Here is a 12,935-nt window from a genome sequence, read left to right on the forward strand (position 1 = left end):
CCGCTCCATGGCTATTAGGGCCCTAATTACTGCTTCTGATATTTTTGGATCGTGCCGCAAGCTACAGTAGCTCGGGCAGCGACGGACCGGAAGAGGGGGTGCTAGTATAAAAGTTATACCCGTAAAGGTGGTAACTTTTATCCAGCAGTGGGAAGATCAATTACCAAACGATCTTCCCACTAACTCGGAGGATGGGGGGGCATTCTGGGGGTTGGATGCGGGTGTCCCTTCCTTCATACACTCTAATATGTTCACACTACGTATATTTGAGGCTGTATATTTGAGGCTGTATAGCAACCAAAACCAGGAGTGGATTGAAAACACAGAAAGGCTCTGTTCACATAATGTTGTAATTGAGTGGATGGCCGTCATTTAATGGCAAATATGTGCTGTTATTTTAAAACAACGGCTGTTGTATTGAAATAATGGAAGTTATTTACCGTTGTATGGCGGCCATCCCCTCAATTACAACATTATGTGAACAGAGCCTTTCTGTGTTTTCAATCCACTCCTGGTTTTGGTTGCTATAAGGACCTGACATGAGGACCAAATACAGCCTCAAATATACATAGTGTGAACCCAGCCTTAGGGTACGTACACACTGCGGAATGGCGATGGATATCCCTTTGTGCATTCCACAGTGTCACCCGCCGGCGGACTGATGCAGGCGCGCGTCTCCACACGTGTCATAGACTTCACACCCTAAATCTGTAAGTGTACCCTGAAGTACTCTCACAGAGTTTGTAGAATTTCACGCCATACCGTCATCTGTTTTTGGGAAGGTACTGGCGGAACAGACCTGTCTGGGGGGCAGCATACGCTATGCTACCCCCAGACACGTCACTGGATAATGAGGATAAGGATGAATGGAGAAAAAAAGGATCCCCTCATTTATCCTCACTGACTGTCGAAGGCAATAATAGCGTATGCCTCCGCCGCCGAAAACACCCTAGGGGCCATTTTTATATGTGGATTGGTATATGGGGTATGTAGATGTGTGGTGGTGTTGTGTAGGGACTTTAAGTGCCACCATTTAAACCTAAAAACAACGAAGAAAAAGCGACTAGACTAACACAAGAATATGCACACTTGAAGATACAAAAAATTAACAAATATTTTATTTTATTATTTTAGAACCAACATTAACAAAAAATGTTAAAACCACTTAAAAAGCCTGAAAGGCCAAAATGTAACTATACAAGTGCCGATATTGCACTGTAACATGAATGATTGAAAGTGGATTAACAAAATAATTTTAAGTCAAGTAAACTAATCAATACCACACAACATCAATAAAGTGCTTCATAGTGTAAACAAATGACTGCAAACGCAAGATCACGCCGGCACACAACACTTACACCATTTAAACTTAGGGCCCCTTTAGAGTCCCCTAGTGCAGGGCCATTTCAAGAACCGAGCAGGCCGGGCCACAGCACATGGTGCTGACAGCTAAAGGGTGCTAGGTGGCACCTGACAGCGCCCAGCCCCTGCACTGACCATGTCATTGGCGTCCCCTAAGCCTTGCCCCCACCCAGACCATGGACCCCACTGAGCTATGAGATTTTGCACCAGCCAGCACCCACCAAATCCTTCCTCCAGACCCAACTGATCTCCTTAGCACTGCCCCAGGCACCAGCCCCCTTCCCCCCCAGATCTCACTTTGCACATCACCCTCTCTGATCTCTCCAGCAGATGGATCCTCCAGCAGCAGATGCAGTGATGACATCTTCACGTTTGCTGTAGGATCCATCCAGCGGCTGACAGGCTATGGAGCACAGCACAAGGACATTATTACTATGGGGGCACAGCACAGGGGACATTATTGCACAGGGGGCACAGCAGGAGACATTATTACTATATAGAGAGACACAGCAGGGGACATTATTACTCATTGGGGGCACAGCGGACATTATTACTGTACGGATAGTACAGCAGGGGACAATATTACTATATGAAGGTCACAGCAGCGGGCATTATTACTTTATTAAGGGCACAGCTGAAGGCATTATTATGGAGGGTACAACAGGGGCATTATTACTATATGGGAACACAGTAGGAAGCATTATTATACAATACAGGAGACAAACCACACACCTACTGACTTTAGTGCACCAAACAGCAGAATTAGTACAGTTTGGGACTTTATGAGTGGGAAAAGGGAAAGGAAGATTTTGGAATAGTGTGAAGCCTAAGATGTTTTTCTGGGAGGTTCTGAAGAAATGCAATGTAGCTGCAAAAAATTATCATGGTGGCATTGATACCTTAGAAAAAAGAAGACGTCACCTGTAATTAACTGAATTACATTTTTGTAATTCGTCCTGCTGCCAAAATGACCTAGAAACTACCCTGCCTTAGTACCCCCCTCAGTAATGGTTTCTCCATACTTTATTCCATTTAAAAAAGGTGACTTCCATTCAGTAATTATGGGCAAAGTAATTATGGGCAAATTGCGATTGGTTTTGATACCTCTCAGCTCCCTAGATGCTTTCAAGGTATCTCTCACTCTGTATAGTTCCTCCCAATCAGTACTATTTCACCCCATAGTACACCCAATAGTACTGATGCCCTCATAGTGCTCCTGCCCAATAATTGCGCCCCCAGTACAGGCAATGCCAAGGTGGAGCACACAGCACCAAAAGTCAACAGAGGGTAAAAATCCTAATGATAAGATTCTATTATGCGCCTCTATATTAAAAAGATGTAAGATTTCCGGGAAGTTGTGACTAAAAACAATTGCCTATAAAATAATAATGGAGCATGCAAAAGCTTAGAACATACGCCCGTTGGTAATTTGGATACATTTTGTTGTATTTATAATGTACTTGTTTATCTATTCATATAGACAAGCTTCTGCACTGTTAAAAGTAAAACATTTGAATTAGAAATCTACCTTTCTTGTTTAAAACATATGGTCTACTATACTTGCTATTTCACCTATGTAGTTCCTATTTGGCATTAAAACACCATCAGATAATAGCATTGTTCAGTGAAGCACATTAAAGTTTTTGCAAATTACTTGCTTCCAACTGGGTTCATTTTCTCCTTCAAGGATTGTTTCACAGGCTAAATGTTAGTAATGAATACATAAAAATACTGAATTCTATGTACAATAAATCATTATATGCCATGCTGAGTGGCATACAATTAGTTTAATCCTTTATGTTCAAGTTCTCCTGTGTTAAATAAACTTTATGCATGCACAAATATTGTAGTTATAATAGTTTTAAATAATGAAGTTATTAATTTATTTTTCAAATTATCCTTGCATGTAGAAATTGTTTTCCCTTTAAATCTATAGCATTTCTGGAACATTGTTATTTTCTTTAGAAGTCAAAGATACATTATGTTAAATGACTGGTGTTTGCACATTATTTTAGTTTAGGGTTACTAATTGCCCTTTGGATGGGGCTTAATTGAAAAGTCCATTGAATTTAATAGTAAAAACGGGGAAAGAACGGTGACAAAAGAAAAACTGTGAACAACTAATAAAAAACCTCCGCTGTTTGCAAAAGACATCTGAAAATAATGATCATGTTCATTATTTTGACGTCTGCGGTAAAAAACGTCCCTAATTCAATGCATTGTGTGCATTGGACGACCGTCTTCCCATTGACTTCAATACATTGCCATTGCAGTCAGTTAAATCGCTGCAAAAACAGATTTTTTTTTTAAATATCAAAATTGGGCGTTTTTTCTCTATTTTTGACGTTGTGTGAACATAGCCTTTCTCAGTGCAAGTTGTACATTTCCCTATTTACTCTTGTTTCCATCTATTTGCTTTATTTTGTTGTGCATTTTCTGGTATCTTAGTGTGTTGTTTTATTGCTCTATCCAAACACTTTTATATCTTCGTTTGTCTAGTGAGATGTTTTCCTTTGGTTAGACTCTATGTTTAGCTACATAAAATAGTTAATGATATTTAGGACCCTTAAGACAAAGAGTATGAAATCCAACCTAAAATCCTGCTGTGTTGTTCCACAGGAAGGCAAACAACTATTTTGACCTATGGGATTTTTAACATACTTGCAACCTTCAGTACTTCCCTGAAATTAGCTGTCACTTGTCTACTATTCTAAATCTAGCAGCAAGGAGACAAAGATGGAACACAAGAAGAGTATAACCTCAGTTAATGTTATACCCCTCGAAAAAGGTTGTTTGCCGAAACGTGCGTCGGGGTGGGGGCAGCTGTCTGGCCAGCGTACTGTGTCCACTTGGGTAAAGTATAGCATTTTATATGTTTACTTATCTTGTCTTATAACTGCTGGTGTTGTGATAGAGCTTTTTTAGGGTTTCTTTTATGGTATTTTACCATTGATCTGTAGTCTTTACCCCTTATTACCTCTATCCTGCCTGACAGCAGCACCCCTCGCTTGTATGTTTTTTGTTGTTTTTAATGTATTTCCTCAGTCGCGGTTCACTGTTTTTTATGTTTTTTTTTTTCATTGTATGTGCATTTCATGAAATAAAGATTTTTTGTATGTTTACAATTTAAGGAGGTTTAGTTGTCTTTGTATAGGTATATCAGTTAATGTTATGCAGTGGGAGAATTCCTGAAATGTGTATATATAACCTGAGCAAAACTATTCTCCAGAGGATGCACACTAGCTTTAAAGTTTTGGGCAACCGTCCCTTTAGTAAATACTAATGTTATTATATACACATGGCTTCCTCCTGATTACCCTGTATCCCACCCCCACCACCCACCCCTCTGCTGCTGTTTAGTCATCATGATTGTCAGTACTAGGCCTGGACTGCTTTTGTGATGTGATCTCTTCCTTACTATTGCCGTGCTTTGGTTAGATTTCTTTCTGTGATTATAGCACTTTGAAAACCCAGTGCATCAATAGTCCCTTCTACCCACATAACATCTATAGTACTATACAGTGAATAATTTCCCAATCTGTTGAGTCCATTGTCATGATAAGTCAGACAGAATGGCTTGTAAGTTTCGTGTTGCTGCATGTTATGTTGTATAGTATTAAAGGAGAAGTCCGGCAAAGGTTTTTATTAAAGTATTGTATTGTGACCCAAAAGTTATACAAATCACCAATATACACTTTTGTCAGGAAATGCTTATAAAGTGCTTTTTTCCCTGCACTTACTACTGCATCAAGGCTTCACTTCCTGGATAACATGGTGATGTCATGGTGTGGCTGCTGGAAAGGATGATGGCAGGGGGACACTGAGGAACACAGGGCACTGGAGGGACACTGAGCTTCCTTCTGCCATCATCCTCTCCAGCAGCCACAGCCCGCACAGCTTTGGGAGTCGGGTCATGACATCACCATGTTGGGGGGCGTGGTTTGCTGCAGAGGAGAGCGGACGTGTGTCTCAAGAGCTCCTGTATTTGCGACCAATTAATAGAATTTCCGCGGCAGACATCAGCTTTATTCCTCACTCTGAGCTTCCTAAGACTACTCTCTGCGCCTCCAGCTTGAAAGTGACATCACCATGTTATCCAGGAAGTGCAGCCTTAATGCAGTAGTAAGTGCAGGGAAAAGAGCACTTTATGTGCTTTTCCCGTAATAAGTGTATATAGGTGATTTGTATAACTTTTGGGTGACAATGCAATGTTTAAAAAAAAAAAATTCACTGGATTTCTCCTTTAATTAAATATTCTTGCATTCAACTTTTTACACTTTTTATTATGCGGCAAGCAACCTTGAACATTACATAATGTAATGTATAAAAGTGACAGTCATCCTATTTGGAAGTTCTTCTTTCAGCCTAATAGTTGTAAAAAAACAAAAAAACAATTTAAATTAATAGGCTTAAAAGGGTAGACTCTTTGGCCCAGATTTATCAAAGGGTCCAAAATATACACTAGTGTAAACTGCATACAGCAGCCAATCACAGCTCAGCTTTTATTTAATTAGCGCTGAAAGCTGAGTTGTAATTGGTTGCTATGGGCAATTTACACCATTTGAGCTCCTCCTTCCTGTCTAAAAACACTTATATTCCATTGCTGTTATTCATTGTGACTCCTGAATTGTAAAACAGCAAGGATCAGAGTTATTACTAATCCTGTCCTTTACAGTAGATACCACCTGTAAGGCTTATTCAAAAAGGCATATAAAACATGCCACAAAAACTGGCATAAGGCCATTTAGTAGATGCCTCAAAAAGGCCACTAAGTGATAATAGAGGCTTAAAACTTGTATAAACCTATACCCTTTAAAGATGTGGACACAATTATCAAATCTACACAACCTTTGTGAGCTAAGTACTTTGGCAGCACAAATCTCTCAATCAAATAAAGAAAATATCACTGCAACAATAACTTCTTTAACCCCTTCACGTCAGTAACATGTATATATACGTTCCTATTGCACATACCCGTGCAGTAGGAATGTATATATACGTTCCTGTTACTGACGGGGTTAATGATGAGAGCGGGATCGCTGCAGAGATCAAGCTCTCATCTGAGTACAGCACCGGAGATAATGAGAATCAGCTGTGATCCCGCAGCTGACCCCCATTAACCCCTTAGTGACCGCCGATACGGCGGTCACTAATGGGCCGATGCCGCCGCTGTATTTCATCTCCCCCCACCGTGAATCCACGGCATATGAGGTACCTTTTTACTATGGGTACTTTTTGGGGTACTTTTTTCTCTTGTTCCTCGTGAAATTGAGAAATTTCAAACTAAACGAACATATTATTAGAAAAATTAGAGTTTTTCATTTTTACTGTCTAATTTTGAATACTTTCCTCTAACACCTGTGGGGTCAAAATGCTCATCCTACCCCAAGATGAATTCTTTGAGGGGTGTACTTTCCAAAATGGGGTGACTTATGTTTTTTTTTCTCTCTGCTGACACTACAGGGGCTCTGCAAATGCACCTGGCGCTCGGAAACTTCTTCAGCAAAACCTGCAATGGAAAAGCTAATTGGTGCTCCCTTCCTTCTGAGCCCACATATAGGGTAACATAGTACTCAAGAGAACCTGCGTTACAAATTTTGGGGTGCTTTTTCTCTCATGTTCCTTTTAAAAATGAAAAACTTTAATCTAAACATATATATTATTGGAAAATTAAAATTTTTTATTTTTTTTTACGGCCTTATGGTGAATACTTTCCTCCAGCCCCTGTAGGGTTAAAATGCTCATTATACCCCTAGATTAATTCTTTAAGGTGTCTAGTTTCCAAAATGGGGTCACTTATGGGGGTTTCCAGTATACAAACCTCCTAAATCAACTTAAAATAAGAACTGGTCCCTAAAAAAAAATCAGTTTTGGAACCTTTCACAAAAATGTGGTAATTTGCTGATAAATTTCTAAGCCCCGTAACTCCCTAAAAAAGTAAAATACGTTTATGAAATGAAGCCAGAATAAAGAGGACATATCGGTAATGTGACTTAGTAACTAATTTATGTGATACGACTTTTTGTAGAAGCAGAGAATTTCAAAGTTCATAAAATGTTAATTTTTTTAATTTTTCATGATATTTTGATGTTTTTCACAAAAAAACACGCAAAGTAGTGAACAAATTTTGCCACCAATATAAAGTGCCATATGTGACGAAAAAACAATCTCAGAATCGCTAGCATACGTTAAAGCATCACTGAGCTATGAGCGCATAAAGTGAGACAGGTCAGATTTTGAAAAATGAGCCTGGTCTTTTAGGTGCAAATAGGCTTGGTCTTGAAGCGGTTAAAGATGCATACAAGTTGCTGACACTGATTATTACAGATAAATAAAATTGTAAAAAATAAACCTGTCCTGCTCATACAAAAGAGAGAATATTCTTTAAGAATTATGTGATTAGAAATCAACACAAAATAGAACATACTGATACATAATAACTTCAACATGAAAATAAAGAGCTTACTTATAAAATCACCTCTAAATCCCTTCTCTGAACATTAAAATACTATTGCATCTTACATCATATCTGGATATTCCCGTGTTTTAAGATTCACAACTGAGGCTCCATGGACCCTGACTATTATATCTTAAGAAGATTTAGCTGATGCTGTATGTAGAAATTTCTTATAAACTAGGTCATTATAGAAAACAGATTGATTATAAAATTATATTTTGTGCCCAGGTTTACCTAAAAAAATAAATAAATCCAAATGTTCTACCATGCTAGAATCTAAGGGTAAATGTTCTCTTTTGAAATACTAACCATTGAATCACTTATTTAAATATGAAAGCACATGTAAAAATGTTCTTCAAACAATGCTTTCTTCATGTTCCTGTCTGTGCTTTGTACTACTTACAGTATTCAGCTTGATGAATATACTGTAAGTTGTATAGTGAAAAAGTGTTATAAAAAGGTTTTCAAACAGTGCCATTCTTGTCCATGAACTGTGTCTGTTATTTTAGCTTAGTTCCATTAAAGGTATGGCATTTGTACTTTTTTTTTTTTTTACATACTAATGGGGACATTTATTAAGTCCGGCGTTTTTTACGCCGGACGATAAATGTCCCCGCATCTCCGGCGCTACGGAGATTTATGTAGAGGCGGACTGCCTCTACATAAATCCCGTGCGCGTCGGTGCGCACAGCTGAAAACCTACGCCACCTGAAAGGTGGAGTAGGTTTTCGGCGTATCTTTTGGTGTAAAAAATGATAAATCCTGCGGACTCTGAGTACGCGCCCCCAGTTCCCCAGTTGAATGCCAATAAGTCTGTGGAAGTCTGGGATAAAAGCTGATAGAGAAAAGCTGGGGTGTCCTTTATATGTCCAGCAAGGTAAGGATGCTCAACTTGCCATATTTGGGGTCAAACAGTCCTGGCTTTCCAATATCTAATAAAGACAGGCTGTGATAACAGCTGATAATAGAGACAATGGTCAACAAGCTTGTGTCCGTTTAGCAAGGTTGAGACTTGTACAACCTTTTTAGGCACCCAGTGTACTTACATGGCATATTGGGGGCCAAATAGGGAGATTTATTTCTCCTTGTTACCCACAGAACCATCATCTTTTATTTTTTATATTGTTCTGGTAAAATAAAATCTAAGTCCTGACGAGTTGTTATGGGCAACAAATAAAATCTTACTATAAGACATGTATGAACAAACAGTTCAGGTATTTGGATGCCTATATAGAGTAGGCTGTAAAGAAGACAGACAACTACAGTTTGTGAATGCTGTATACATCCAGAAAGACAAGGACCTTTACATAAACCTTCCTTGGCACCAAATATACCCACTTAAAATTTGGGGCTTTGGGAAATCTATGGAGGATGGACCGACAAACAAGCAGACATTCACTTTTAGGGTGCCTTCACACACACCTGATCCGCAGCGGATCCGCTGCTAATTTTACAGTGCAGATTTAATGCTGTGTTCATTCATTTGGTCAAATCTGCTGCGGATCCGCAGCAGAAAATCCGCTGCGGTACCGGTAGGTGTGAAGGCACCCTTAGGCCATGTTCACACAACGTAAGTTTTACATAAATCACGGCCGTTGTTGCAATTCCATCCAGCCGTACGGAAAACTGACATGGCAATTTGTATTGTATTATTGCATTTTATCATAATGTAAAAAAATAACACAAAAGATATATTGTAGTTGGCACTGTCATAGCATGTAACAGGTGTAGCTTCTAGTAATAAAACTAAGGGGAAATCAGGGCAGTGCTTATTCCAAGTTCAGTGGATAGCAACAGTGAATATAGAAACTGTGGCTGCAGGCACCCTTTGAAGATTAAATAACTTCCTTTATTCATTGTGCAAATATATACAGGTAACAGAGTGGGATGCCTTCAGAAGATGCCAGTAAGGAATAGGTAACAGTCTGTTTCGCGCTGGCTTGCGCTTCTCTGGACCCTGATCTATTGCTTTATTCATGTTTTCTAGGACTCCGCATAGCTGCATCCAAATTCTTCAGTCACTGTTATTCAAATGCCGAACAATAGGACTCGAGCTTGCTAGAGTTTCGCTCATCTATAGTAAAAATGTGTTTGTATTATGCTTGTATGACAGCAGCCTAAGTATAACAACCAATGGAGTAGATTTCCACTGTTTTATTACACACTTAACAAATGTTATTAACAGTCATATAGTTAATTGTCTTAGGCCAATTTTCCAGTTATCATTTTCATAACTTAATTTTTCAGTCTACAAATCAGTTTCTAAACTATTTATATAGCAGTTTTTTTTAATTTAATACAATACAATATAACCTATCATTGATGGGACAAAGTTGCACAGAGTTGCATTGGCCCACAAGGTACCAGCCCTGACTCAATATCAGTCCCAAAGATCAAGTCAACCTACTGGAAGTGACCATATTCATCATTAGGGTCTATTTCATTGAATAATAATAATAATAATAATAATAATAATAATAATAATAATAATAATAATAATAATAATAATAATCCTTATTAAATTAAATCTTGTCCACAGTACAGTGATATCATGCAATTACAAATGGATGTGACATGATCTGTATAGGCGGAGGAGTCTCTTAGGTTCACCTCCCCTTATGGGCCCATGGAACTCCAGTTTGACATTGCATAGTGTTTTTTTATTTTTATTTTGGAAAGTAAAGCTTATTCATTGTATTATGGACAGTGATACAATTTTCATATGCTTTTCGTGTAGCTTCCTAACAGTTTGCTGTCATTAAATAGGAACCTTCAGTGTTTACTTCCAGTGGGTTAGGGCCCTATTCCACCGGACGATTATCGTTCAGATTATCGTTAAATCGTTCGAATCTAAACGATAATCGTTCGGTTGAAATGTAGTTAACGATTAACGACCGAACGAGAAATTGTTGATCGCTTTAAAAGACCTGGACCTATTTTTATCGTTGCTCGTTCGCAAAACGTTCGCATTGAATAAGACATCCTTCAGTCGTTTGCAATAGATACGAACGCAATAGCGAATAAATAGCGAAGAAAAACGACCGCAATTACGATCAGAAGTAACGATTATCGTTCCATGGAAATGAGTGAACGTTTTCAGGTCTTTCGCAATAGCGGTCGTTTGAGATCGTTAATCGTTAACGATTATGCAAACGATAATCGTCCGGTGGAATAGGGCCCTTACAGTCAACTTATATTTGTATTGGGACTGTTGGATAACATGTGAATGGGGACCATGTAACAATCACCATATTCATAGCTCATTACAGGCCCCAGGTCTGATTAGTGTAGCATATCTGTGCATCCCTGTTCATCACTTGACCAATACATATTCCTTTTCCCTAACGATTCCTTTTGGATGACAGCAAACAAAGGAATTTTTGTTATGTTGTTTTATTATTTAACACAAACAACATACAATGAAATATTTAAAATACACAAATAATTTTCTGAAACTATAACACAACTATTAGTCAGCAGAATCTTTTAGAAAAACAAACACACAGCTAAACATTCACAAACATATATGAAGTTTCCAATCATAAATTTTATAAACCCATCACCTTTCCTTTAAGCGCAGTACTCTGTCTTCGCTAAAGCAGCCAAATGCTATGGTTGCAAGGATGTAGATGTTTTAAGGCTTCCTTAGTTTTTTCTTAATTAGTTACTAATGCGATTAAAATTGCTGACTAGAGAAAGGAACAATGGTTGTGTCTCTGTTTTATTATGCTTTTGTATTTTTAATGCATCATAAATAGCTGCTAATGCAACTGTAATTGATGTGTTATGTATTTTGTAGTGTGATACTGTAAGCATTACCGTCGGACAGAAGTAGACCATGGGGCAAAACAAAGAAGTTTGAAAAAAATATGATATATGAACACTAAAACACTACTGCATATCAATCAATAAAATAATGCATAAAGCATAAAAGCAATATGCAGTCATGGAAGAGTGAATTGGTCAGTGTAGCAGGTTTAAGCTTATCATTTGTACAATTTATTGTAATGGGTGAAATTTTATGTTGGAATGGCAGAAAATGTATGTCAGTGACTATGTTCACACAACATGAAAAAAAAAAAAACTAGAGAAAAGGTAGCTTTCTTTTCTATATAAAAAGACATCAGTTATTGTTGTGATTTAATTTACTTTAATGCAATGCTTTGAATTCAATGGAATCATGAATGTCCAATGCAAACAGTGTATAAAATGACGGACGTTGTCTGCACGGACGTCAAAATAATCATGTAATTATTTTTGGACGTTTGTTGCAAACGGCAGACAATATTTTTTAGTTGTTCACACACAGTTCTCCTTTTTTCACTGTCCTTTCACCATTTTTACTATTAAATTCAATGGCCTTTTCAGGTAAAGACACACCCAAAGTCCAATTAGTCCACCTGAACTAGAATAATGTATCAACAGCCGCCATTGCACTGACGGGCGGCCAAACAACAAAATGATGGACGTCATTGTAAACTTAAAATGACGGACGTCATTTTAAGTGGAGAGGAAAGAACTTTGTGTGAACATAGCCACTGGCTATTTGCTGTTTGACCACCCGTCATTTTACAGTTTGACAGCCCATGAGTGCAAAGACAGCCGCTGGTACATTATTCTAGTTTGAGTGGATTAATTAGTTAAAATGTCTATTGGATTTAATAGAAATAATGGTGAAAGGGCAGTAAAAAAAAGTAAAACTTTATGTAAACAACATAAAATTATGTCCACTGTTTGCGATAGACATCTAAAAATAACATGAACATTATTTGAATGTCCATATAGACAACATCCATCGTTTTATACACTGTATGCACTGGACGTCCGTCATTCCATTGACTTCAATGCATTGCATTGAAGTCAACTAAATCGCAGCAATGACGGATGTCATTTAAATGGAAAAGGCAGCTGCCTTTTTTTTTTCTTCTTTTTTTAAATGTTGTGTGAATATAGCCAATTAGTAAGTTATTCTATTGCTAAGTAGACAGGATTTTTTATACTATTTACTGCAAATCACTGTAGATTTAGAAGTGCCATTTGTAAGTGTGGTCCAGACTGGAGTGTATTTGCATTTTGTTCTCATTTTCGCTGTTTGTGCAAACGGATACAAATTGCT

Source organism: Dendropsophus ebraccatus, chromosome 5 (assembly GCF_027789765.1).
Source record: "Dendropsophus ebraccatus isolate aDenEbr1 chromosome 5, aDenEbr1.pat, whole genome shotgun sequence".
Lineage (NCBI taxonomy): Eukaryota > Metazoa > Chordata > Amphibia > Anura > Hylidae > Dendropsophus > Dendropsophus ebraccatus.